Genomic DNA, 26,670 nt, shown 5'->3' with positions numbered 1-26,670 from the left:
AATTAATATATTCTGCTTATATCTAATCAGACTTACCATTTCTACATATTATGGATGTTCCTTCTTATCCTTTTACTGTGCATCTCACAGAAGTGTGGCAGTCTTCTTTATAACCCTCAAGTTATTAAAGAAAGAAATTAGATTCCCTTTAGTTTTTTCTTCTCCAGGCTAAACAAAACTAGCTCCTTCAGCCTTTCTTTCCTTGTTTGTCCTGTGTTTCAAACACAGGTTCAGCCCATTTGTCCCTTGCTGGACTTTCTCCAGTTTATCATTGTAGCTCTAATACTTGGGGAAGGTGCCAAAACAGTACTCCAGATAAAACCTCATGAAAACTGACTAGAACATGATAATCTATTATCTTGGCCTTCTGGGTACTTATGGCTGGTTAATGTATCCCATCACATACTTAATCTCTGTTTCTGCAATGCCATACCACTGTTCTGTGTTCAACCACAGTTCCTCAAGACTCCCTGCAGTCAGTCCCCATGGGCTTTGCATTTGTTTTCATTCAACTTAAGAGGATTTCTGCTTCTGGCTACTCCAGCTTGTCAAGTTCCATCTGAGTGGCAGTTCTATGAATATGAGGAAGGAATATCCCATTCCATCATCCAGTCTGTTGATGAAGATAGTAAACACTAATTTCCTCAGTATCGACTCCTGAGGAATGCTCCTTGTACTTGTCTGCAAGCCATTGACCAACACTTTTTGAGCATTGCAGTACAGCCAGTCTTCACCTCACTTTACAATCCACCATATCCCTAGATTTGGCTACAAGGATGCCATGGAACGTTTTTTCAAAAACCTTGCTAAAGTCAAAGACACCCCCTCTCACTCACTGAGCCAGTAATTTCATCACAGAAGGCAATTGGTCAGGCATGATTTGTCCTTGTTAATCTGTGCTGGTTTCTCCCAATCACATTCTCATCCTTCACGTGTCTGTAAATGGTTTTCAAGAGGACTTATTCCATAGTCCTCTCAGGAGTGATGTGAGACTGACTGGCCTACTGTTGCCTATTCCCTTCACCTTCCCTCTTCTGACAACAGCTATAACATTTACTCTTTTCTAGTAATCAGAAAACTCCCATGGCCATAGAAGACACATCCCTATCAGCAACACCAGGCAGACAGCCAGCTTGATTCACAGGATCCACAGCTTCTCTCTAAATGCTTTTCCTTGGACAGCAGAGCTAAGGAGAACAATAACATTTTATCTTTTCCTTTCATTCTAATTCCAAGGACCATGTAGTGACTCCTGATCTACTCAAGTATTACTGATACCCACAGGGACAAACATCAGTCCTAGCCTGAGTCCTAGATGAAACTTGGCAAAGTTTCTGCAGTATTCAGGTTTAGGTCCCAGATGAACAGCAAGACCCCCAGAACACCAAATCTGGTTGGCAGGTGGCTTTCACCATCCTTTACAGAAAAAAAAACAACCAACAAACAATAGTACCCTGTCTCTCTGAGTCAGGCTCCGTCACCTGGGTCAGGAATGATCAGTCTGAGTTCCACACCAGCAGTGCCCATTCCTCCTCACTTCCAGACCCCATTTTTTCCAACATAATGCCTCTAAGGAGTAACTTTTTTATATATATATTTTTTTTTTTTGTGCCAGAAGTCACAATCTTTCAGCTCCCACTGTGGATTTCTCCCTCTGATTGAGCACAGCACTGGCTGTCCTTCCTTCTAGGCAACATAAGGCTGAGATCTGTCTCCTCCTCTCTCTGCCTGCTAAGTTGTCCATTGATGCTCCTAGATCACAGCCACTGTAGCTAAGGCTGCTGTTGCCTCATCCCTGTCATTGACATCATTCCTCCCTGCAGCCCAAGGCCTGCACAGCTCTGCTCTCCCTTCATCTACCTGGAGTTAATGCAAGGTCTAAACTGCTTTAAAGAGGACTCAATTTTTTTAATGTTTTGTTCTAAAATATTTAGTTCTAAATTCTACTGTTCTTACATTCAATAATAACAAATGGATACATATACACATGCAAACACATACAAGCTGGGGTTTTCTGGTTAAAGACAGAAAAGAAGAAGCTATCATTTTTACAGACCTGAAGTAAATTGTCTTATTCCCCTTTCAATCTTCGAAGATTGGTTAAAAAGATTGTAAAAAGACACATGGTATAACAGTCATTTATTGAAGTTACGAATTTCTAAGTGAGAAATAACTTCGTGTTCTTTCCTGATGGTGTCTCATGACTTATTACCCTGAAGCTATTTCCACATAACTTTTGAATTTCCCACCTTGCTGTTCTGACAGCTTTTGAAACACTCTTCTTTGTAATGTGTAGCATCCAGTCTAGAAAATAGCTCTGTATTCTGGTGAATGTTTAATGTCTGCTTAAATACCCTGACCACTTTCAGCTTTTCAGTTTCCTTCATCAAAATTAACATAAAAAAAAGTTTTGCTTAAGTTCCTTCCCCTTCCAGTTTACATTCTTCACCAATGCACATTAAGAGTTCATAAAAATGCATCATGAACCCATTTATAGAATATGTGATTAACTATTAATATGAGACATTAACTTGCAGTGCTTTGATAGAGATGATCATGTACAATTATATTTGATGATGATAATTTATAATTATCTTTTTTGTTACATTTTTAAAATACAGTATGGCAACTGCTAGATATTCAAATCTTTTACATAAGCTTAAGAAATAAATGCTGACTGCCCTGTCATGACCAGTATATCTGATCGGTCACATAATTCTTCTCATTTTTGCACATTACAACAGAACCTTTGGGACTGCTGAAGAATCTTGTAGCTGAACTACTTTTATAAAATGCAACAGCATTTTTTTCTCTAGAAACACTCATACAGAAAAAGAACCTTGATATTTAGTCAACACAAATATCACCAGGCTATAGAGACTTTTTGTTTCTAACATTTTATGTTGCAATTAAAACAAACAAAACCAAAAATACCATCAATTCCTTAATTGTGTGTTTTTTACTAAATAAATACGTAAATACTTACCTAAAGAATTCTTATATGCAAGGAAAAAAATCTAATGTTGAGTTCATGTTCCGTTGTAACTATGGAAGCCAAATCTGATCTGTGGGTAAAGCTGAGAAACACAAGAAATTTCTGGACTGTATTATGCAAGCTTCTCTGAAGCTTAAAGTATTGCTCATTATCTCTTCTCATTCTGAAATGGATACACAGACCAGAAAAAAAAATACACGTAAGCAGGGCATTAATAGCATTTAAATTCCTTCTGTTAGTCATATCAGTGAATTTTGTCTGTATGTTTTCTCAGACAGTTATTTACATCAAAAATTATGAGATGGAAGAGTAGTATTGCAGGCCTCTTTGGGTTTTCTTCTGTTGTATCTTACTGCTCATCACTAATATTTTGCTGCAATACTAACATTTCAAAATTAAAACTCTGCTGATGGTTCAAAGAGATTATATTGATGATGGTTAGGATATTGCATAATTTTTAGTTGTTTTAATGTTTAGTAAGTAGCTGGGAAGCTTTGAAAAGCAACAAACTTTTCTCTATTTTGAAAAGTCCAGTTTCTGGGGAAAAAAAATTAAAGGATTTTTCTTCAGTCATATTGTAGGAAAAAAGTTAACAATTTGAAAATTCTAATTTTATCATTTTCATTCTTAAATTTGTAGTTATGTTAATATAATTTGCTAAAAAGTGGGCAGTAAAACTGTTAATCTCAGTTCAGAATCTTTCGACTCATGCTCTGGGTCACTCTGCCTTCACTGAGCCCTGGTAGACTGACTTATCCAGAAGGTAGAGAGTGCAAAAGAAGTGTCTGAACAGCGTCTCATGCATCCTCAGTTGCCAGAGGTGCTTCATATAATTCCCTGTATTGGTTTGCAAGAGGATGTGGCTTAAGTGAGAAGCAATATTTCCTTATACCACAAGGAAATCAAAGACGTAGTTGACCATGTTAGTCATGGGACCAATTGATTTACCTTGCCCTTGCATCCTTCCTTTTTGTAGTGCAAATCAAGAAACAGAGACAATTAAACTCTTCACTTTAAACTTAGAATTAATTTCTCAATTATTTCTAACAAACTGTTGGTCAATTTACATGTATATGAAGTTCTTCACACACAGAATATAGCTACTGTTAGCTGTGAGAGTAATAAAGTTGATGTAGCACCTATGGGGAAAAAATGTTAGCATTCAGCTTTCTAATTATTAACACAATTAATCTTCTCTCTTGCTGTTTTTAGTATTCCAATCAAACTATTTAAAAATTTAGAACCCTCTCCATGGGAAAAAGAAATCTTAATTGGGCAGGATGTGTAGATTTTCTACACATAATTGAGGGTTCAGGTTAACTACTCATTGCTAAAGCTACTGTGAACTAGGGGAGTTGCTCCTTCTACTTCCCCGGTAGTACAGCAGGAGCAAGAGACAGGTTCAAGTCTCCAAAGAGCATTCATAAATGTGAGGCAATTATAATAATTATCCACAGGACCTGTGTGCATAGCAGCAGTATAAAAAAAATGCAAGTTGGATGTGTGTTTGAAAACAGAACCATTTAAGACTTAAATGTAACAAACAGTAGACAACGTTACTATAATGGTTTCAAAATCACTTGAGCACATGTCATTTATTCCCAGTCTGTTCAAATATAAGTAATTTTTTTCTTGGTTTTTTTTACTTTTTTCTCTTTTTTATGAGGATATTTCCCATTTGACATAAATAGGAGCAAAATTTAAAAAAACCACAACAACACAATAAAACAAATAAACAACAAAAAGGCAACTAAAATGAATATTTATAAATAAACATAATATAAATATATTGTATTATAATATAATGTATAATATATAATGTAATTATAAATATAAATATAAAAAATATAAACTAAATATTTATACATGAAACACTCTCTGGATTATTCCTTGGATCATTCTTTTTTTCTGTCCTTCCTTTCTTCCTTTTCCTCACACAAGTCCCTGCCAAGTTCTTCTGCTTTGATGCCCACAGAACATCATGCAACCACTGATGAGAAGACTGAGTTACAACCAGGAACCTAACTTTATCCTTTAAACAATAGTATGGTTATGGGGAATTTCTTAGAGCCATGCACAATACAACTGCAGCAATGCTGATGACAAACACCCTCACACTGAGAAATTCACCCTCTGCAGCCTGTGACAAGTGAGGAAACCCTCTCTCCCACACAGTCTGCCAGGGAATTTTTGCCACTGCCTGCAAGGATAGGATTTCAGCCAATATTCATGAGATGATTTCCACATCACCAGCAGTAGGACTTCATCCTTCAGTGAGATCACACAGCAACAGCCTTGCACTTCTCTTTGAACATGAGGCCATTCTGTGAAAGGGCTAGTACTCAAAGGGGAGAAGGAGGAAGGAAGTAGTAATATGTTTCTACTTACAGCAGAATTTTCACAGAGATTAATTTAAAAGGTCTGCTGCATGGGAATACTAAATATTGCTTAAAACATCTGAGTCTGAATATGATGGCTGAAATCTAAAGAGTGTAACAGGCACCCTAGCTCTACAAGCTGACTTTTCCTGAAGAGCATCTATGCAAGGAGCAACTTAATTCTGTTGTAAACCAAATATGTTTTGCTGAAAATCTGGTTGGGCAGAATGAGTAAGCTTTATACCACAGGTGCCAAGCTTTTCCATTCATGGCTTCACTTCTATTTGCATTTTCAGGCTTGCTTCCAGATATCCTAGTTTGGAAAATGTTGATTTGAGACCTCAGGTTAAAAACATATGTTGAGATTCAGCCCAACCTTTAGAATTTAAAGTAGTTGCAGAATATGATGAGGGGGTGATAGATGGAGGGGCAGGAAGAGTCTATAAGAAACTCTTTTCCCCATCCACAAAATTTTAATTCTAATAGCTTTTTTGAAACTGTTTTTTCTTTTTGAAATTAAGCTTCCAGAGGATCAGTGCATGTGGTTGTTTGTGTCTATTTTCCTATTGCCCAGTAATAACTTTGTACCTATTGGTCAATTTATCACAAGAGCAGAGCTCTCACTCCCCAGATTTAACATACACACACACAAAACAAACAAAACAAAACAAAACAAAACAGGATTTTCTAGTGGTCCGCTCACTTGCAGAGTGAGCTTTTACCCATCTCTGCTCATTAGAGAATCCACCTTTCTGAGATCTGCTCTGGAGAGTTCGCCTCCAGAGCAGCACTGCTCACTCATATTGTGTCTTTCCTCCAGTACCAAGCTATCCACCTGTAAGACACAAATTCTCAGGATACCAGGCCTTCTTATTTCCTCTGCTCAGAAAACATGCATTATTAATTAATATTGGGCTGATACCTATAGGCTAAATTTGACGCAAATATGGTAGTGCCGAATTGGGTGCCAGCAGAGGCAAACGAGAGAGTTCAGCAAGGTCAGGCAAATTAAGAGAGCAGGTATCTCTGGTCCCACAGTGTCTGCAGATGCCTGGGAGCATTCACTGGGGTTGTTAGCGCATGATAATCCCTTTTGGACTCACCATGAAGAAAACTGCCAACTGAACTGCCTCACGCCACCAGGAGACCAATGGAACTGGTTCTGATGGTGACTGCAAACTGTGTGAATCTATAAAAGGTCTTCATTTGTGCCTCCATAAAACCGACAAAAATGTTCCAGAGCATGATTTGTGAACCCCTCCTCCAGTCTCCTGGTTTCTGCAGCAAAGGCCTGTAAAACCAGATGCTCAGTCTAACATATTTAGTCTTGTCATTGAAAATGTAATTATCCTTACCAGCATAAGGTGACTCTTCATTGTGTCAGTGAACAGTACTGCATTCTGTATCAGTTTCCATCTTTGAACTGTTTTTCCATAAAGGCAAAATTAGAAAAATTAAAACTATAAGCTTAAAATGATGCTACATTTTGCACTAAGACCGAAGATTCAGACATTGCAATTTAGCATCACCTGATCTCTAAAAAAACAATGGGAAATAAATGAACATTCATTTTTGCAGCTGTTTTGCACAATAACTATAATAATACAGTTGTTAGGCATAAACAGCACATATCAGCTCTGGCAGAGTAAAGAAAGGATGGCAAGCTAGGTACCTGGTAAGCTTTCATATTCAAGTGCTTGCATGTAGTATCAGTACTTCTCCAATGCAAATGACAGTAGATGACAGCTGTCACTTAAGTGCATATGGTGCTCTTAATGAGCAGTGAGTTTATGAACAATTTTTATTCCACCAGTGACTAAATTTTGTCAGTTTTCTGAAATAGAGGGAAGGAATCCCTTTGATGCCTGCACATGAAGAGGATTAAAGAAAGAAATAAAACAAAAGATTAAGCCTGAGGTTTTCATTAGAGTCTAAGGGAGCTAACTGATTTCAAAGGGCTCTAATGCTTTTAGGCTTTTTGGAAATTCCCAGTCTGAGCACCACAGTGTGACCCTGATGACTGCAGTTATTCAACCAAGAAGTGACACTAAAGGAAGCTTGAATAAGAGGAGCACTCTATGAGACTGCGTTTTAAACAGAATTCTAGTTGTAATTGACTCATGAGACCTAACTCCATTCCCAGCTTTCTACAGGGACTTTTGCACTGCCACTCCACTGTCTGGGGATGCACACACGCCCCCATTCAGCTCTCTGTTCCTTCTCAGCCCATATCTGAACTGGAACAGTTCTGGTTTTCCTTTATAACTAAAATCTGCTCTAGATTGTGGCTGGTTGCTAAGGAAAGTTAAAAATTACTGCAATACCTCTCAGAATGATTGAATAGAATTGTTGTCTCTAAATTTTTTATCAATCTCATCCTGACTTTACCTTCACACAAACCTCACAGCACACTGTGAAAGCAGAGTCCATGTAGCCACTGAAAAAGAACCACCTTTCTGAAATAAGAAAAAAGGTATTTCTGATGGACTTAGAGACACTGTATCTTACATGTCGATGCTGAACAGAACTGCAGTCCATCTGGTGTGTGGCAGGTACCTTGGACATACTTCACACACACATAAAACATTGTGTGTAAAACAGTTGCAGAAGGTCAGCTGCTTCCAGAACATGTTTGATCTAAAGTAATGTGTTATAGAATCAATTTGTGCATGAAAAAGTAAGCCTAATGTACAAAAAAATTATTGACTTTACTGCAAATTCATAGGGAATACAGGGTAGGCTGGATGTGTGGCTATGGAGCTTGCTTACTGTATAGCTAATCCACACGTGAGGAAGAAAAGCCAAGATTTCTCTGGCAGCCTAAGTGGAAATATAGATCTTGCAGAACATATGACTACCTGGAAAGGCCAGGAAAATGGATAAAACCCTAAAAAATTTCCTGCCAGAAAAAGTGGACATGTATAATGAAACATGTACAGTAGATCTGAGCCTGGGAATGCAACTCATGGAAACCTGGTACTCCAGGATCAAAAAAGGTAGGAAAATGACTGAGATGTATGACTGAGTTTTGTCTTTTTACACACAAGTATACATTTTGTAAATGTTCACCTTCATTACAGATTTTAGATTCCATGTTTTGAACATCTTTAAAACGGTGGGATTTTCTTCCTTTCTAATTTTCCACAGCCTGATTGAGAGGATGAGCCAGTTAGAATCTTTAAACTTGCTTAATTTCTCTGCTGTAATTTTCTTAAGTTTTCCATCATAACCTCCTTTATAGGCAGAAGACATAATACCTATAGCTATCAGATGGCCTTCTGCAAGAAATATGAGCAACATGAGGACTACTCCTCATGAAAAATAACAAAAGGGAAGGTATACTGAGTCTACCATGACCAATTTTTTCACAGCATTTCAAATATGGCTTTGCTTACTTAACCTGATGCCCAGAATCACAGGTAACTGTTCTTCTTGCCAGATTTATTACTTGAACATATTCATAACTATGTTATGGAAAACCAGAATACTTTCAGGTTGCCACTGCTCCCACTGTATTTATTTATATTTTTTTCTTTTCCCAGGATACCTATAATTTAAAATATCACAAGAAAAAGCCTAACACTTAAGTTATCATTATGTAGTTTATTCATTCTTAGAGAAAATAATACTTTAAATTAAAATATCCTGTATTTTTTATTTCCTTCAATATTTGGCTTTTTTTCTTTCTTTCTTTCCCCAAACTGTTTAAGGTTATAATTTTTTATTCTTGCTTGAAGCCACAATATTTGCTAAAATAGTCAGCCTTTTGGCACTTAATTTTATGTCACTTATTATATAAATAAAAAAATAGAAAGAATGTTGTTTTTTCTGTTTTTATTCTTCAATAGCTTACACCTTTTTTCTATTAAAAAAGCACAAAAAAAAGACTTCTAAGTCCAGACAATAAAAACAATATTTCCTATTAAATTTATTCTTTAAATTCTTAAAGTAGGTCAGTGAGCACTGTAGAAGAGGCAATGTAATAGCATTTTACCATGTGTAGAACATTTTCCAGTAATCATATTCACAATCACTAATAGATAATTAGCATCAGATATTGTATACGGGTCAAACAGGTAGTGACAAATCATTTAGGACTGTTTGCGTTTGGGACAAATTAAAAATCAGCTCTCTTGCCTCATCATCTGGAAGGAAAATTTCTACACGATTACATACTGGAAGAATAAAAGCAAAGAGTTTGAATGAGATTGTCACATCAGTAAATTTTGGCAATAATTCAGTTCAGATCTGTGACATGGGTGGTGGGTGTGATTTTCCCTCATTTATTATGTTCAGAAGGAAGAAACTTCTGAAGATTGGAACACATTGGAAGGTGTTGACATAACAGTATATACATAACCCATACAATATTGACATATACAGCATGAGAAATCCAAGGGTTGAGTGCTGTGTTTTAAAAAACACTCCTTCCTCCCCCACACCCTCCCACCCAGGAAAAAAAAAAACAAACAACAACAAAAGAACAACAAAAAAACCTCTACAACAAAAAAACTCCCAGATCTCAGTTTTTCCTGAGCCTGGCTTTGGGAGTGCTGAAATATGAAGTACTGAAGTTTGAGTTCAAAATGCAGCTAGCCTGTTCAGATCCGGTTTGGAATCCAAAAAGGTGAAGTTTTGGAGAAAGGATGAGGTTGTGTTCTCGTCCTTCAAAGCTCTGAGTGACTGAGGAAACTACAAAAAGCAAGAGAAGCAAGAAGTAACTCAGCCCTGTGACACAGAGGAGTGCAGGGCAGGAGCCTCCCTTCAAGAAGCAGCAACAGCTCTCAAATGAGCAGCAGTCTTTTCTGTTTAGTGAACTTCTGACACAACTGGTATTACCTCATAACCTACACTGAATTTCCACGTTATACATGGTTGCCATTTTGATGATAACTGACCACAGTGACCCATGAGAGCACTACCAGCCTCATCTTCTCACAGTTGCCCTGTAATCTGCACTATTCACTGAAGATTGGAAAAGAAAAAAGTGTAATTTGGAGCCCCCCCCACATCCTTCTACTAGTTTTTTTCTATATTTTCCTCAGGAATTCCTGAATTTTAATAAAAAACCTGTTCTGAATTGGGCAAAATAGCAGATCATATGTATATACACAAAAGATTTATTGCAAATAGCTCCAGGGTCTTAAAGATTGAACTAAAAAGGCATAAATCAGACTATACGAGTGTTGGGATATAGGGGTAGAAAAACAGGATGTTAAAGTAATAACACAGGAAGGTATCTTAACAGTAAAATACACAACTAACAGTTAGTTGACAAAGGTTAACCATTTGAATGCTAGCAACTTACTTGTTAGTAGGCCTTAAAACTAGATCTAAAATCATGGTTAAAATATCTAGGCAAGGTGGTAATACAGTAATTGAAATTATCTAAAAAATCTTAAGGTCTTAAGTTCTAGAACTTAAAAGTGAAAGCTTTTTTAATATTAAGTTGGCTGATTTATATATATATACATATATAGGGAGGGGCGGGGGGAAAGTCCAGCACATCTCCTAGGTAAAGAGTAGAGGAGTCTCCCTAATCAAAGATGGGACCAGGCTTTTACAGAATAAAGTGATTGGCTGCTGTCATTTAAATACTTAGCCACACCTCCAAAATCCTCTATTGGAGAACAAAAGAGAAACAGAGGAAAAAAGAACAAGAAAACCTTTTTTCTCACTAAGCAAACTCTTTTGTTTATCTGTTTGTTCTTGTTTTGTCTCAGTTTTGGGCCTAGCTGTGTCTAAGCTGAGCTCTGTGTTTCTCAACACATGAGAACGGCTGGTGTTATGAACATAATGGCCTTCTATTTGTACTTGCAAGGTTGTTACCAGCTCAGAGTTATGCCATTTCCTTTTCCATGGGAATCTTTCCATGCCAAGATGTTGCTGTAAAACTGATAGACAGAGAATCACAAAGGGAAACTGAGGCAGGCACACTGAGGTGGAGCATGCTGCTACACAACCTTGTGCTTGTAATGGCAAACACAGAAAGAAGATGCTGATCTGAAGACATGGAAAGAGAGAATAAAGTAAAAATAGCAACCTGAAAGAGGTAAGTGTATCATTTGTATCCCAGAGGTAAATCGTGGATATCATCAAGCTAGTAAAGATTTGCTGCAGATATTCCCCCCATTTTTGTAACTGTTGGTCTCTGCAGCTTTCTGAGGTAAAATTTCCAGCTATTCTCAGGAAATTCAGACCTCAGTGCTAGTCCATACCACATCTACTGTGTTCCAGTGCATTCCTTTCCACATGTTCACAGATATGGAATGTTCAGCATTGCTTCTCATCGTAGCTACCTAATAATGATTTCTTAGGACAGTCACTGTCTGATGTATAAAAGAATAAGTAATAAAGTAGCAGAGAATTTCTGTAGTCACAGTTATAGCAAATATGAAATATCATAGAATCATAGAATAGCAGGTTGGAAGGGACTTCAAGGATCATCTGGTCCAATCTTTCTAGGTACTGCTGTAGTTTCTATGAGGTTGCTCAGCACCCAGTCAAGCTGAGACTTAAAACTATCCAATGTGGGGAATCTACCACTTCCCTTGGGAGACTATTCTGAAGTTTGACTGTCCTCATGGTGAAAAATTTACCTCTTGTGTCCAATTGGAATCTCCCCAGGAGAAACTTCTGCCCACTACACCTTGACTTCCATGGGACTCCTTGGAAACAGGGAGTCTCCATCTTCTTGGTAGCCACTGCGACATTGTAATCAAGTCTCCTTGAAGCCTTCTTTTCTCAAGGCTGAACAAATCCAGTTTCCTCAGCCTCTCCTCATGTGGCAGGTCCTCCAGTCCTCTGATCACCCTCGTGGCCCTTCTCTGGACCCTCTCCAGCCTGTCAGCATCTTTTTTGTACAACAGGGACCAAAACTGAACACAATACTCCAGGTGTGGTCTGACAAGTGCTGAGTAGAGTGGGATGGTTTCTTCTTTATCTCTGCTGGTGATGCCCTTGTTGATGCAGCCCAGGATCCTGTAGGATTTCTTTGCCACTACAGTACACTGTTCACTCATGTTGAGCCTGTTACCCACCATGACCCCGAGGTCCCTTCAGAGAGAAGGAGACAAATGCATGCTAAGCAAAAATTAAAATAAATAGCACATTAACGTCAGCACATAATCAGATATTAAAGGGTTTGCTTTTGATTGAACATTGATGCCTGAAACGAATCTGGGAATAAGGCAGTTGGCTGCCCTATTCATGATGGTAATTTTATAACTCATGTCCCTACAGTAAATATTTGCAGCTCATTGTAGAATCACATGTTTCCAAGAGATGTTATAATTTTAAAGGTGAAGATATGTTTTGAATATCAAAAACTATTCAGATTTTGGAGCTCCCTAAGGTGTTTGAAGACTCATACATTTGGTTTATATATCCACGTACATGTAACTCCACAAAAGCTACAGTTTCATGTATTTAAGAAAAAACATTAACATTTGAGCTAAATTAATAATTTAAAGCTCATAATGTCACAGACATTTACTTTTTCCTCTGGAATCATATTACTGTCTTCTGGAACGATTTTCTATTTTCAATGTTATTGTTAATATTATTAATTCTTAATGGCTTCTATAACTTTCTTTTTTCTTTCATTGTGTGTTGACCAAGAGTGGACCTTTACATAACTTATATTTTTACTTTTACTGTTGACAAAAATTACTTAAAATATTTTAAGTCCGCTACTTGTTAAGAAAAAAACCTGAAGACATCTAAGTAAGATTTTTAAAACTGCCTGAGAAGTCTCCCTTTTACATAGTAAAGAATTTGTTCATTCCTTGTTTCTTTATCAAAAGAATCTTCAGACCAATAGCTTTCTCCATTCAAAGTCATGCTGAACTACCAGCCTGGAGCATCTCTTACAAATTTTATCTCTTACAAATTACAAAATGCTTACAAGCATTGCTTACAAATCTTGATTTTTGCTGCACCTCTGGGATCCCAGGCTCGCCCAGCATCAAGCGAAGTGGTTTGGCTCCTCAACAGCTCTCGAGCTAAAGATCAAAACAATAAGGATGAGTGATGGTTGAGTGCAAAACAATAAGCTTGATGTTCAGTCCACTTACCTTACAGGATTTTAAATCTCTTCTCCAAGCTGTGTTTAATTCTGAATATACAGTGGAAAGATATCAACCCAAAGAAATGAAACATCATCTTTCTAGAACACTGTCAAGGAGTGGCTTAGGCTCTTCTGAGGCTGTGTGTTGAGGTGTGTAGGTTTGAAACCCTACAGGTAGATCTAAGCCTTGGTCTTGCATCTGCTCTGTGATTTTTGAGTCCTCCATTGGTGAAGGAATTTGGATGAGAGCCATGATCAGCACTGAGGTGAAATGCACACAGTTTTTGGGTATGTGTTTTTGTTAGACAGAATTTTCCTAATCTTTGCTTTTTTTGTTCCTCACTTCCAGTCACTGAAGAAATAACCATAGACGACCTTTTTATTTAGGTTCACTCATGTTGGAAGTGAAAGACTGGTTTTCTCACAGAATGGAAATCAGCTGCAAAGCTGAACCAGCTTATCCAGTTCAGTCTCTGTGTCTTGGAAAACAGTGTTCATCCATCATGACTTTTGTGGGAAGAGAAGCTGGTTCATTCTCAGAACAAAACAAAAGAAAACATAAATGAAACACATTTTTTGTTAAGGGAAGGGAAAGGAAGGGAAGGGAAGGGAGGAGACAGAGGAACCCGTGGACCTCAGTTCCTGGCGAAATTTTGTTGGAGTCTCAGTTGTGTGCAATAAAAGGGCAATACAATGAAATATTTCTAAAATTCCTGCTGAGGGACTTACAGAATAACATTTCTTTCTTTGGGGATTTTCACCAAATGTCGACTAATTATTCCTGACATTTATTCTGAGGTCCCATAGTGGAGAAGCACATGACCAGCAAGATTTAAGAAACTAATAATAGCCAGTTTAAAATATTTATTGACTTGAACATTGGAAGGTAGAGCCAGAGTTTTCTCCCTATACCTGAGAACATTGCAGCTGTGCTGTTGTATGTCTTGGGGACACCAAAGATAAAAGCAGGCACTAGATGCTGTAAACCCCCAGTGAAAAGTTTACTTAGTGTACATGTACTATGTGCCACTTTTCAGAGTAGCCTGCTGGCCTATTTTCAGTGTTTAACCCACAGTGCATTTAACGTATTATCAGATTCTTATTTGTATACATACTGTGATGCTTCAGTATTTCTTTCAGTATTTATTTAAGGGAACCTGAGACAACTGTATTAAGTAGACCATTGATTTTGATATTATTTTTTTTTCTTGAAATATATTACCTCTAACAGAAGAAGTAAATTATGGATTTTAATAGAAAAATGAAAAACAAATAAAATTATTTATAATAATTATGTCCAATCTCAACAACATGAATTTATTTTTCTTTCCTTACTGATAGAAAATATTTACATTTCAGATCAGAAAAAGGTCTTTATAATTAGATATTGAATTTAGGTAAAAGCTCAAAGTCCATGAAATGAAGGGGCTTACTATTGACATGCCATTAAAGCTGCATCAAGGCATGAGACATAAGGAGTCATGTAGAGACTGAGGACAGTCAATGTCTTGTCTCATTTGAGACAGCCATTTCAGAAACATCAGCAAAATGAGACACATGAGTGAAGGAAGAAAGGGGACAAGCGGGTGACTTGAGCAGCTACCATTGAAGGCCAGAGGCAGCCCCCAAGCTCTTTGTTCTAACATTATGATCAGGCAAGTTAAGAGGAGGCCTGGGGTGCCACATGCAAATTCTTTCAGCATAAAAAATTGTGTTTTCTGTCCTATTCCTTCATTGATTTTTGATGTCTGTGAAGCATTTGTCCTGCTCTTCACTTCTAATAACACATAAGTATCACTAGATTGGACCCTAATATAAAAAAAAAATAAAAATTAAAAGTATTCCTGTCCTGAAATGTTGAAGCACCACAATTTTTTCAAGCCAAAATTCAAAGAGAATATAAATTAATTTTACACAAAATTGTGTTTTCTGTCCTATTCCTTCATTGATTTCTGATGCCTGTGAAGTATCTATCTGCTCTTCACTTCTGATAACACATAAGTATCACTAGATTGGACCTTGATATCCAAAATAATTTAAAAAAAAATTACACAAAATACTCTGACAACTTTGAAGTTAGAGCACTTCTTCCTTTGTCATTAGCATAAACATATACTTTAACAAAATCATATATATTTATTATAAAAAGTACACCACAGAAGTTGGAAAAAAATGTATTTGCTTTCCCACTTTGTGCATGGGGTGTTAAAATCAATAAGTCAAATCAATCATTGCAATCAGTTTCAGGCTTGCCCAAGAAGCCTATTTAATTAAAAAAAAAAAAAAAATCAATCTTGACAGAAAATTTTTTAAAAAATTAACTAGTGATAGAAATTCTTGTTGTGGCTGTAATAGTTTCAATGATCATTCTAATTTCACTGAAATTAAAATTGTCACAAATCCTTAATTAATTTTCAAGACACAACAATCATTATCATATTTTAAGATATTCAAAAGCAGGAAAATTTTCCCCATGCAGATCCAGTATAAATTACTCAATTCCAGTGAGGTACTAATCACAAAATGCAGAAAGCAAGAGAATCTTAGTGTTCAGGGACAAAACCAGTGAAAGATATCCTGAAGTACTATCAGCTTCAAAGAGAGATTTTTTTTAATTTTTCTTTTCCTAATATTTTAAAAACTTGTTTCTCAGCTTCAACTTGCATGTAAGGTTGCATTTAGAAAAACAAGTTGTAGAATTAGAGAAGGATAATTCAGTTTATTCTTCTTGATAACACACTCAAACACACAGAGAAACAACTGTAGGACATGTTTGATATGCAGTTGGTAGGGTGACACTATTTTACATAAGCTTCTCAGCAATGATTCTCTGTGCCAGTAATGAGAGGATACCTTCAGGGTATCTTACTCATAATGTTTTATCTTCAGAATTATTCAAATCAACAAGAAGCTTCAGTGCTATTTCACTTACTATTTCTCTTGTGCAGGAAATGTGATTTTAATTGTGAAGAGTAATACAAAATTTATATAATTTCTTCACACAATATTTCACAAACTCACGGCTATTGGCTGAAATCATGGGAAAAACATGCTACCTTGGAAAATACAAAAGTAAACAACTAACTAACGTTTTTGCATATACAGAAGTTTACATTTCATTCCCTAACAGTCCCTCCCTTACACAAATATTTAGCCAAGCTTTAATCTTGTAAGTGGTCTTGTGCATCTCTGTTCCCCAGCAGAGCAGGCAGGCTACACCAGTGGTCTCAAGTGATTAAGTGCAATCCAGTGTCTGACATGCTTAAAGTATTTGTGCTTGTCATTGCTGTCGAACAAACTTCATTCAACACAAAATGTCCCAAGTACAAAAAATATGTCTTAATAACCAAATGAGTCTTTTTGTTTTCTGGATACAATCTCACCTATATCTTGGAGACTTTCTCCAGAGCATTACTTTCACAGCTGTTATGTTTTAAATTACTCAGATGCTCACGCTACAGCTGAAAGCCCAACAATGTAAATATTACCAAGAAATATAAAACTGGAAATCTATTCATTGGCCACTGCATTTGCAGCTTCTGGATGAAACATGGGACACTCAGCCAAAACAGAGTCCTAAAATACACAAAGGGTAAAGGTAATCTAGCACTTTCTGTGTAACGCAGCTTCCAACAAAATACCTGAGCTGCCTACACAGAACATGGGTCTTTAGATGTCTCTTAACATGAAGGATCAGTAGAAGTCTGACTAGCCTTCTGATTTGGCTCTCCAGAAATGCTGTGTAGGCATTGGAGGACAAACCCAGAGGCAGGTACTCCTGCCATGAAGCTTCCACTGGGTTCAGGTGCCTGAGGCATTGCTATGCTGAGGGCAGGCTGAAACACCATCCTGTGCTGACAGGGTGCTCTGGAACCAGAACTGGTAGAGCTGCATCAGCACAAATCCCAACACTGACTGATTAACTGATTACATTACATTGATTACAGAATTAAATATTGTCTCATGAGTGATTTTGTATTGAAAAGAGAATGTGCAGCTAGGGACTGAAGAATACAATACCAGCCTTTAACATATGTCGTAGTATGCTTTAGAGCAACAGTAGAAAGGAACAATAAAACATATTTGATATACCACTGGTAAGATATAATCTCTGTGCACTTTTTGATGCTTCTGTACGCAAGATCTCCTGAGGCGTGCTATATCCATCTGCTCTCTCCAGATAATGATGCTCTGTGCTGCGTGGATGTTGCAGATAGCGTCAGTGCCAGCTCAGGGCTTTCTTCACTCTTTTTCCTGGATCACTTAGTCATGCCTAGTCTGTCCTTTCAAGGGTTGTAACATCCAGGATGAAAGAGACCAGGTTGAATGTTTTCTGCTGACTAGAAAAACATGACCTCATCTCTTCATTGGACTTTCCAGACATCATACATCAGGGGATTCTTAAACATTGCATTTTCTTTATATGCAATGACATCCAATTGATTGATAAAACCAAAGATCAGAATGGCCTAAAAGAATGGGATTTTTCTTCTAAAATCTACTCAGATGAAAGGTTTGAATCACCTTTTCCTAGATGAATATGTTAAATTCTAACATATGAAGAAATAAAGGAGATTTTGCACTCCTTTTAGTGTGCAGCTCTTGGTGGAAGGAAAGCACACTGACACAATGAGGACTTCCAGGCAAAATCAGTGAAGGACTTAAGAGGAAGAAAGGAAGCTAGATGTTTGGTACTGTTCCACACATAAGCAAGTAAGTGCTCAGGAATTCCACTAGTGGAAGTTCATGTCAGATCTAAGAAAGATACTTAAATATCTGAATTTTATGAGGTAAGTGGGAGTAAAATTCCTAAACACTTCCATATATCTGTCTTCAAGCTTTCAAGGTGATTGCAGAGGCAGGAAGAAGCTTAAGCACTAAGATTTTGATTGCTTTCCTTCAAGGAAAGGATATTTAAAAAATCTGTTATTGTTTTCCACAATTGAAAAACTGTTTTCATTTATAGCTTAACACCTATAAAAGTTAAATGTTCTGTTGATTGGGGAATTACTTATGAAATAATGTAATTATTTTCTTGGCTGCTTGTTTTGATTCTTTTTCTCCCTGGCGTTAGTATAGGTCTTTCAAGAATCTGGAGCTTCAAAGAATATTGTTTTGTTTATGGGATAATTCATTCAGTGTTTCAGTTCATTGGTAAATCTTTCCTTTAGGATTCCTCTGTTTACCATTAATCTCAAATGTACAGCACTGCAGAGAAGGTAGTTAAGCAGCTTACATGAAGGTTAACTGGCTGCAGGCACAATCTGGTGCTGCTTCTATGACAGCCTGACAAGCTTGCTTTCCTATTGAATATCCAGCACTGTGGTTCATTTCTTAGCAATACAGAAAGTCTTTTCCTTCAACCTGTGAATATCAGTTTTTTCTAAAACAGCTTATTAAAAAAGATGAAAGACATTAGTCTTCAAAACTATTCTTTTTAAAACCATGTTCCCTGTCTGAAGCAACCTTCACCATGCGTCTGGTGATAAAATATAATTTCTTTTCAAATATTTTATGCATTCACTTTATGCATTTAAAGCACTTAGACTATTCAAGTGCACTGCCCTCTCTGAGGAAGTGTGGTGTCAGCTAGATTCTGCATATGCTTCTCTGTAGTGTTTTCATGGTAATGCAAATATATATTTCCTCCTTTTTGTCACAACTAAGCTTCTGAATTCCCACACACAAACCTTAGTAGACATAATTTCATTCAGAAGAACAGCAATGCAAAGGATGTGAAAAATAAGCCCAGTGTGTAGGTTCTGTGGCATTCCTGAAAATGGGGAAAGCTTCAGTGGTAAATGCACATATAAATGAAAACATGAATAGCCATTTCACCAGCAACAGAAAAGATGACTTGTTTTCACCCTTTCTTAACCGCTTCCACAATACTCACAGGTCTTTCCCACACACTCCTTCCTACTTTCACTCCTCTGCACCTTCCATGTTATTTGGCTGGGGGAGCACCAGCATATGCTGAGACAGACTTACAGCTGCACATGTGCTGACTGTCCAAACATACGTGTGCTGACTGTCCAGCTGGTTGCTTCCTCCTGAAACAAGTAAAGGACTGGATTGCCATGGTTCTTCCTTCAAGGGAATGCTAATTAGAGCCATCACTATAATCAGACACTCATTCATACGAAATAAATGGGAGCTTCTAATCTTTAAAACTATACTTGTTAGACTTGCTTATAACTGGACAACAAACTCCAGGGATGGAAACAACAGGCAGACAGATGGACAGACTGTATGATCACATAAGCCTCATTTGTTTTGGAAACACAACTAAAATAATTAGCTTTTCCTTGAAATATTTCACCAAGGGATATTAAAAGCTTTTATATCTTCACTGCATGGTGATAGATATAAAATATCTTTTCTATGTACCAAGAAGGTTTTATTTCTATCTTCTTTGCCAAAGATATGTCCAGATTCCCATAGAAGCCAGTGAAAATTTCCAGCATTTGAAAGATTGCTAGGTAGAGAGGTGTTCAGAAACATACCTGGAACTGAAGCAGTCTGAGGATTTTTCTATATGGTTGTTTAGTGGTTTGATGTCAGTCCTTCTAAAAGAAGTAGAATTAGATTAATCATACAGAAAGCAATTTCTCATGGTAAATTTTGCCCAGGAAGACCAGAGAGAAGATAGTTTCCCTGTTGATAAATCATAGAATCATAGAATCATAGAATCATAGAATCTTAGGGGTTGGAAGGGACCTCAAAAGATCATCTAGTCCAACCCCCCCTGCTAGAGCAGGGTCACCTAGAGCACATCACACAAGAACGCATCCAGGTGGGTTTTGAATGTCTCCAGTGAAGGAGACTCCACAACCTCCCTGGGCAGCCTGTTCCAGTGCTCTGTCACTCTCACAGTAAAAAAATTTTTCCGTATATTCACCTTGAACCTCCTATGCTCCAATTTCCACCCATTTCCCCTTGTCCTATCACTGGTCATCACTGAGAAAAGCCTAACTCCATCTCCCTGACACTCACCCCTTACGTATTTGTAAACATTAATGAGGTCACCCCTCAGTCTCCTTTTCTCCAAGCTAAAGAGACCCAGCTCCCTCAGCCTCTCCTCATAAGGGAGATGTTCTACTCCCTTAATCATCTTTGTAGCTCTGCGCTGGACTCTCTCAAGCATATCCCTGTCCTTCTTGAACTGAGGGGCCCAGAACTGGACACAATACTCCTGATGCGGCCTCACCAATGCAGAATAAAGAGGTAGGAGAACCTCTCTTGACCTACTAACCACACCCTTTCTAATGCACCCAATCCAAAATCCAAATCCACAGTAGAAGATTTAAATTAGAGATCTATTTCAGACCATGTTGAGCTTGGTGGCCTTAAATATAGTGACAGTGGAATATTTAAGAAACATAAGTAACAGTGGTACTGTGCATGAAGGTGTTCTGTTGAAATTGCCAATTCATTGAAAACTTATTTTATACTGAACCTATATAAGAAAACTCAGAAAGTAAGATTTTCCAAAGTTGCTGCATGATTTTTGGTTGAGCAAATGTAAGTTCTGATTTTGCAGTGTTTGTTCTGACAAAAAGGAAAGGAAATTTTTATGGTCTGCTCTGACAGATGAGGTGATGCCTTGCCTACCTTTAAAGATCCATCCATCAGACATTTAGATCTAAGCTGGTTACCATCAAAATATCCTCACAGCTAATGGGAAGGAAAAAGCATGTGTCGAGTTCAGCTGAGATGTTTTAGTTGTTTCTTTTAAGATCATATGAGATGAGCCCTAGAACTGCTTATTTATCTCCATTAATTAAAGAAGTCATAAAAAATATTTCAGCTATAAATAATTTTCTGTAGATATATATTTTTTCCCAAATATCAGTATTTTTATTAAAAAATATTAGCCATCTTATAGCAAAATTTGGAAGTATTTTTCATTGGTTGCTTTTTTCCAGTAATTTAAATTATTTTGTTTACATTCAAACAAATTTCTGTGGACACAATCAGTATTATGTAGACCTTAACTCTTCCTTAGGAATAACGAGGAATTTCTTTTCTGGTGTTTTCTCTAGCATTCTTATAAACAGTATATTTACATCAAGAACTATAGAAAGCAAGCTTAAGATCTACCTGGCCTTAGCCAAATCATCTATTCACTTCCTCTCCCCAAGTGCTCATCTGTTACTCTCTGGACCTCTCTGTACTCTCTTGCCAAAAGGCATCACATTTTGATTTTAGGATGCTCCAATACAGCAATCTGTTTTATAGCATCTGTTTTCATCAGCCCAGTTAGCTTTTCTGCCTTGAGCTCTCTGAAAGTGTCTGGTGAATTAGCTACCAAGTGGTACAGTTTCATGCTCCCTCACCAGTGTGGATCTTATTGGTGATTTCAGTGAGCTTGCAGATTCAGAGGGGCTTAAATCCCTGGAGAGCTGTTGCTACAACTCTAATAAGAAGGTGTTGATAGACCTTTGGCAGTGCTATTGCAAGACTGGCTCAAGGTTATTCTCATATTTTTTTCCACCATACTTACAGTATGTTATTTGTGCTGCCAGATTTTTGTTATTGTACAATTAATGAAAATCTTTTCATACCCAAAAGCCAAAAGCATAATCCTCTTCTGCTTTTACCCCCTTTTTATACTTACATGTACCTTTTTTTTTTTTTTTTTTTTTTGAGCAGTTATTTGTATAACTGCTCCTCTTCTAAGTAGGAAATATACTTCCGTTCCCCATAAGCCTAGTCTTATCTTGATTTTATTACTGTAAATTAATTATGGAAGACTGATGAGTCATCATGACATTGTGGCTATAGAAAATTACATTTATTCTAATTAATCTTGCATGAGGTTAAGATTCTCTTACATCACGATTCTTCTGTGTCTCTTGATGTTTTAACACTCCTTCTCACATTATTCCCTTCAGGTTAGAATGTATTTCTTCTTGTCATGCTTTAAGAAGTGAGTACATACATAAAATACAAATCATATAGATAGGTAGATAGGTAGGTAGGTAGGTAGGTAGGTAGGTAGGTAGGTAGGTAGGTAGATAGATAGATAGATAGATAGATAGATAGATAGATAGATAGACAGACAGACAGACAGACAGATAGATAGATAGATAGATAGATAGATAGAGATTGGCAAGCATACAAATACAAGAAAGTGTTTCTTTATACAACTATTTGAAAAGATACTCCATCAGTTGGAAATCTGTGGAATTTTTTTTTTTTTCTTTCTCTAGAGCCAGCTGACAAAGGAACTGCACTATGTTTTGTCATATTTGTAACTGTCTATCCACTTGTAACTACCAATCAGACTTTGAGTTTTCTCATAAAACATCTTTGATTAACCAAAGACATTGCCTCTGTGTTCATCTGGAATTTGTAAAATGTAGCAGGTCATGTAGATGTCACCTTATTATATATTAAAGGAAATTATAAAAAATACAGCTATTCAACTCATAGATTGGATCAACAAGAGTGACTCTTTTTCTTTTTTCTTTTGTTGTTGTTGTTTTATTTTTTGTTGCAAAGCTACTGTACAACAGCCTTAGGGGGGGGAAAAAAAGCATTGTACACTTCAGGGAAATTTGACTGTAATGAGGGTAGCTGAGGGGTGGAGTGAGAGAGTTGTAGACATTGCAAGCAGCAGTTTTCTTGCAAACATATGATACCACAGAAGGCAGATGCTTTTGTTTGAAAAGCAGCATGTCATGCAGATGAGCACTGGGCTTTACCAAGTGAAATATCTGACTGGAAAGAACTGTCAATAATAATAATCCAGCCTCAAAGCCAGCTCTGTAATTTTAAAAATATTTGCATGTTGCCACTGCTGCCTCATATGGTGGCATTAGAAAAGCATAGAATTTGAATTCACTTAAGGTGTTCGCATTCCCACAAACTGCAGATTATTCCCTGTCTCACTGGTAGGTTCCCAGAATGCCGAGTTATTTGCACTGCATGAACAGATTGCATAATTATCTGTTGACTTTCTTGAAAGCAGTGTTGGCAGTGCAGTATCATTAGGTTTTCCAGAGCTGGCAAAAGCACAGGTGAGGAGTCAGACACATGAAGACCATATCAGTGTAATTTTTAATAATGAACAGAAATGCTTGGGAATTTTTTTCTTTTAAACATAGTGATGAAACACCTTGAATGTGAGATATACATTTGGTTGATTTGGCTTGTGATGTTAAATGGAATGAATGTGAGTGTGGATTAAGACTACTATGTTGCTGAATAAGGATGAAAATTTGGCCTACTAGCAATGTTCTTGCTGCCTCACTGGAAAGTTTATATTTTATACAAATCCTTCAGTTTTCCCATCACAAAAACGTAATTAAAATATTTTTTAATTCAGGCTTCATAAATTGAAAAAAAAAGTGGTGTGGGATTTTTTGTTGTTTTTTCTTTTGTTTGTTTGTGTAGGTTTGATGTTTTTTTTTTTTTTTTAATGCAAACCCCCTTTTGAACCCTTCAGCAAATTCTGAAACGCTTTTCATATGCTGCTGCAATTTTTACCTACTCTACAGAGTGGCATTTGCAACATCTCTCTTGTGAGTTCACATGTCATTTCTTCTGTAGCAAGAGTCCTACCTATCTGCCCATGCATGCTTCACAGCAAAATTCAGATGGTGATTCGGCTTGAGCCTGTAACTGCAAAAGCCTTGGAGCAGACCCTAACCATACTCTTTTACTGCAATGAGGAGGGATAGTGACTGTCGAGGGAAATGATGAGAGAATGAGCTGAATTATACAGCTTTATTTGGATCTTCCTCCTCAGATGACCAGATCTTCCAAAACTGAAGAAATAGAAATAAATCTGGTCTGCAGGAGAAACTTTATAGCCAGCACTTCCTTGGCACACGAAGGACGTTATTTGTTATGTCAGTTCTATGGCCTGCGATGCTCACCTACATTTGCATATCTCATAAAAGTTCCATATGGCATTTGGGAATCAGAAATCTGTGGTGCATGAAAGAATAAAATCATGCAGTTAGGAGACTCCAGAAAATAGGCTGGAGATGAAGGGTACCAGATCTAACTGCACAAGGCAGAAAGGGATTCCAGAAATAAGTTAAATAGTCACACTGAACTGTAATTAAAGTCCTAAATTAGACTGTGTGGGGTTTTTTTTTGTTTGTTGGGTTTTTTGTTTGTTTGTTTTTTGTTTTACATAGTTTATTAATAAAAAGAGTCAAAAGGTATTCTTTTCACTCTAGAGAAGCTTTGAACTATCAGAATTTCCAGTAAGATATAGAATCATAAAATCATGGAATGGTCTGGAAGGGATCTTATAGACCATCTAATTCCACCCCCCTGCATGGGCACTAGCACCTCCCAGTAGACCAACTTGCTCCAAGCCCCATCCAACCTGGCCTTGAACACTTCCAGGGAGGGGGCATCCACAGTTTCTTTGTCAACCTGATCTACTTTTTCACCAACCTCACAGGAAATAATTTCTTTCTAATAATTAATCTAAATTTACCCTCTTTCAGCTTGAAAGCATTCACCCTCCTCCTGTCACCACATGCCATTGTATCAAGTCCCTCTTAAAGGCCCCCTTCATGCTGAATGTGTCATCATACAGTTCACACTAGGAAAAATCCCTGTATTGCTGTGTTTCAGGTTAGATGCCTCTCCCTCATATCTATAGTGTGTGAAGTATCTTTCTTTTTGTTCATCTAATGAAAGGCAGTAAAGTAAAACTGGGTTTAAAACGGTATCAGAAAAGAGTCTGAGTTTAGATGTCCAGTTTTCGGACTGCAAATATAGATTAAAGGGAAAACAATGTTTAAAGTTCAGGATTTTAAAATACCTTTAAATACTATACTCCCACCAAATCAGTCTTCTACTTTGCTTACTGGTTAGTGTGCAGCTGACAGGCATTCTGTAGATTAAGGACTGTAGAATCTTAACATTATGGCAGTGTGTTTTCATAGATTTGTATGAAAATATTTGAATTATTAGAACCAATTTCACTTCTGATTGGAGATCAGACATTGCAAGGTGTATATGAAAGTAAGTAATTGACTCAGAAGGGAAACCAGAGGTTAAAACTGCAATTTTCTCCAAAGGAAACCTCCCATGTTTTGAATTTTTAGTAGCTGTCTCTGTATTATTAACAACCCTACTTAGATTTGACAGACAAGTAATAATGTGGTTATTCATCTCAAAGACAGTGGACCAGAATATATTTCTGGCTCTATAAATGCATTTTAAAAGCTGAAAGACAAATTTCATTACAATAAAGAATGGGGATTTGGCAAATGTAATGTTTGGGTTTTTATTGGTATATAAATCTTCCTTATTCTACAACTGCTGTTAAGGTTTTAGGAAGTTTAATAAATAGAGTAAATATTTCCCTATTTATTAGTAACAGGAATATCTTAAAGCTGTGAGTGTGACACCCATTTCAGAATGCATTGGGTCAATCCATCCTGTATGTAATGCCCACTCCAGTTAAACAGATCTGGATTTGGTTCAACAAGATTGGAAAAATCTTGTTCAATCAAAGTTAAAGATAAGACAGATGATGAAAGCCCATTCCCAGTCAAACCTACTGGAATTTTTCCATTGGTTTACAGAGGTGCCCATCTGATGCCCCAGGGTGATTTTTCAGAACATCATACATACATGAAGGTGTATTGACTGTAGTGGTTTCCTCTCATTGAATATTTTGTAGAGACATCAAGTTGACCTTTAGTTTTCAAAAGGAAATTAAGATTTTCAGTAATAATAATTTAATTAAATAAAAAAATCTAAAAGGTACCTTAGTAGATATGTCTACATTTCATATAGTAACACTGCTAATCTTGTTCTATGTACAAATGGCAACTAGAAACTAAATATTGGTCTTTAGAAACTGCCAAAAATAGCAATGTAATAGTTAAGTACTTCATTGTGTAAAGGTAAAAATGTAAAGGTAAAATGTAAAACTTTTGAGTTTTATTAAGTTTTTCTTTTCTCAAACATTATATTTCCAGAACTTTTTTTTTTTTCTGATGCTGAAATTATACCTATTTTTTCAGCAACTCATTTGCTTCTAATTATTCTCATTACATTTTCTTCTGAATATAGACTTTCAATTATGACTTAAACATCTATTAAAAAAATCTTATCATCCTGTTTCTTTCAAAGTACTACATTTTATAAATCATTCAAGGCACAAGTTAAGATGACAATAACTAAAGTACCAGTAGTGTCACCTGACTTGAGGGAAACTGTCCAAACATAAAACAAGCATGATATCTTCA

This window comes from Apus apus, chromosome 2 (genome assembly GCF_020740795.1).
Source record: "Apus apus isolate bApuApu2 chromosome 2, bApuApu2.pri.cur, whole genome shotgun sequence".
Lineage (NCBI taxonomy): Eukaryota > Metazoa > Chordata > Aves > Apodiformes > Apodidae > Apus > Apus apus.
This window is presented reverse-complemented; position numbering follows the sequence as displayed.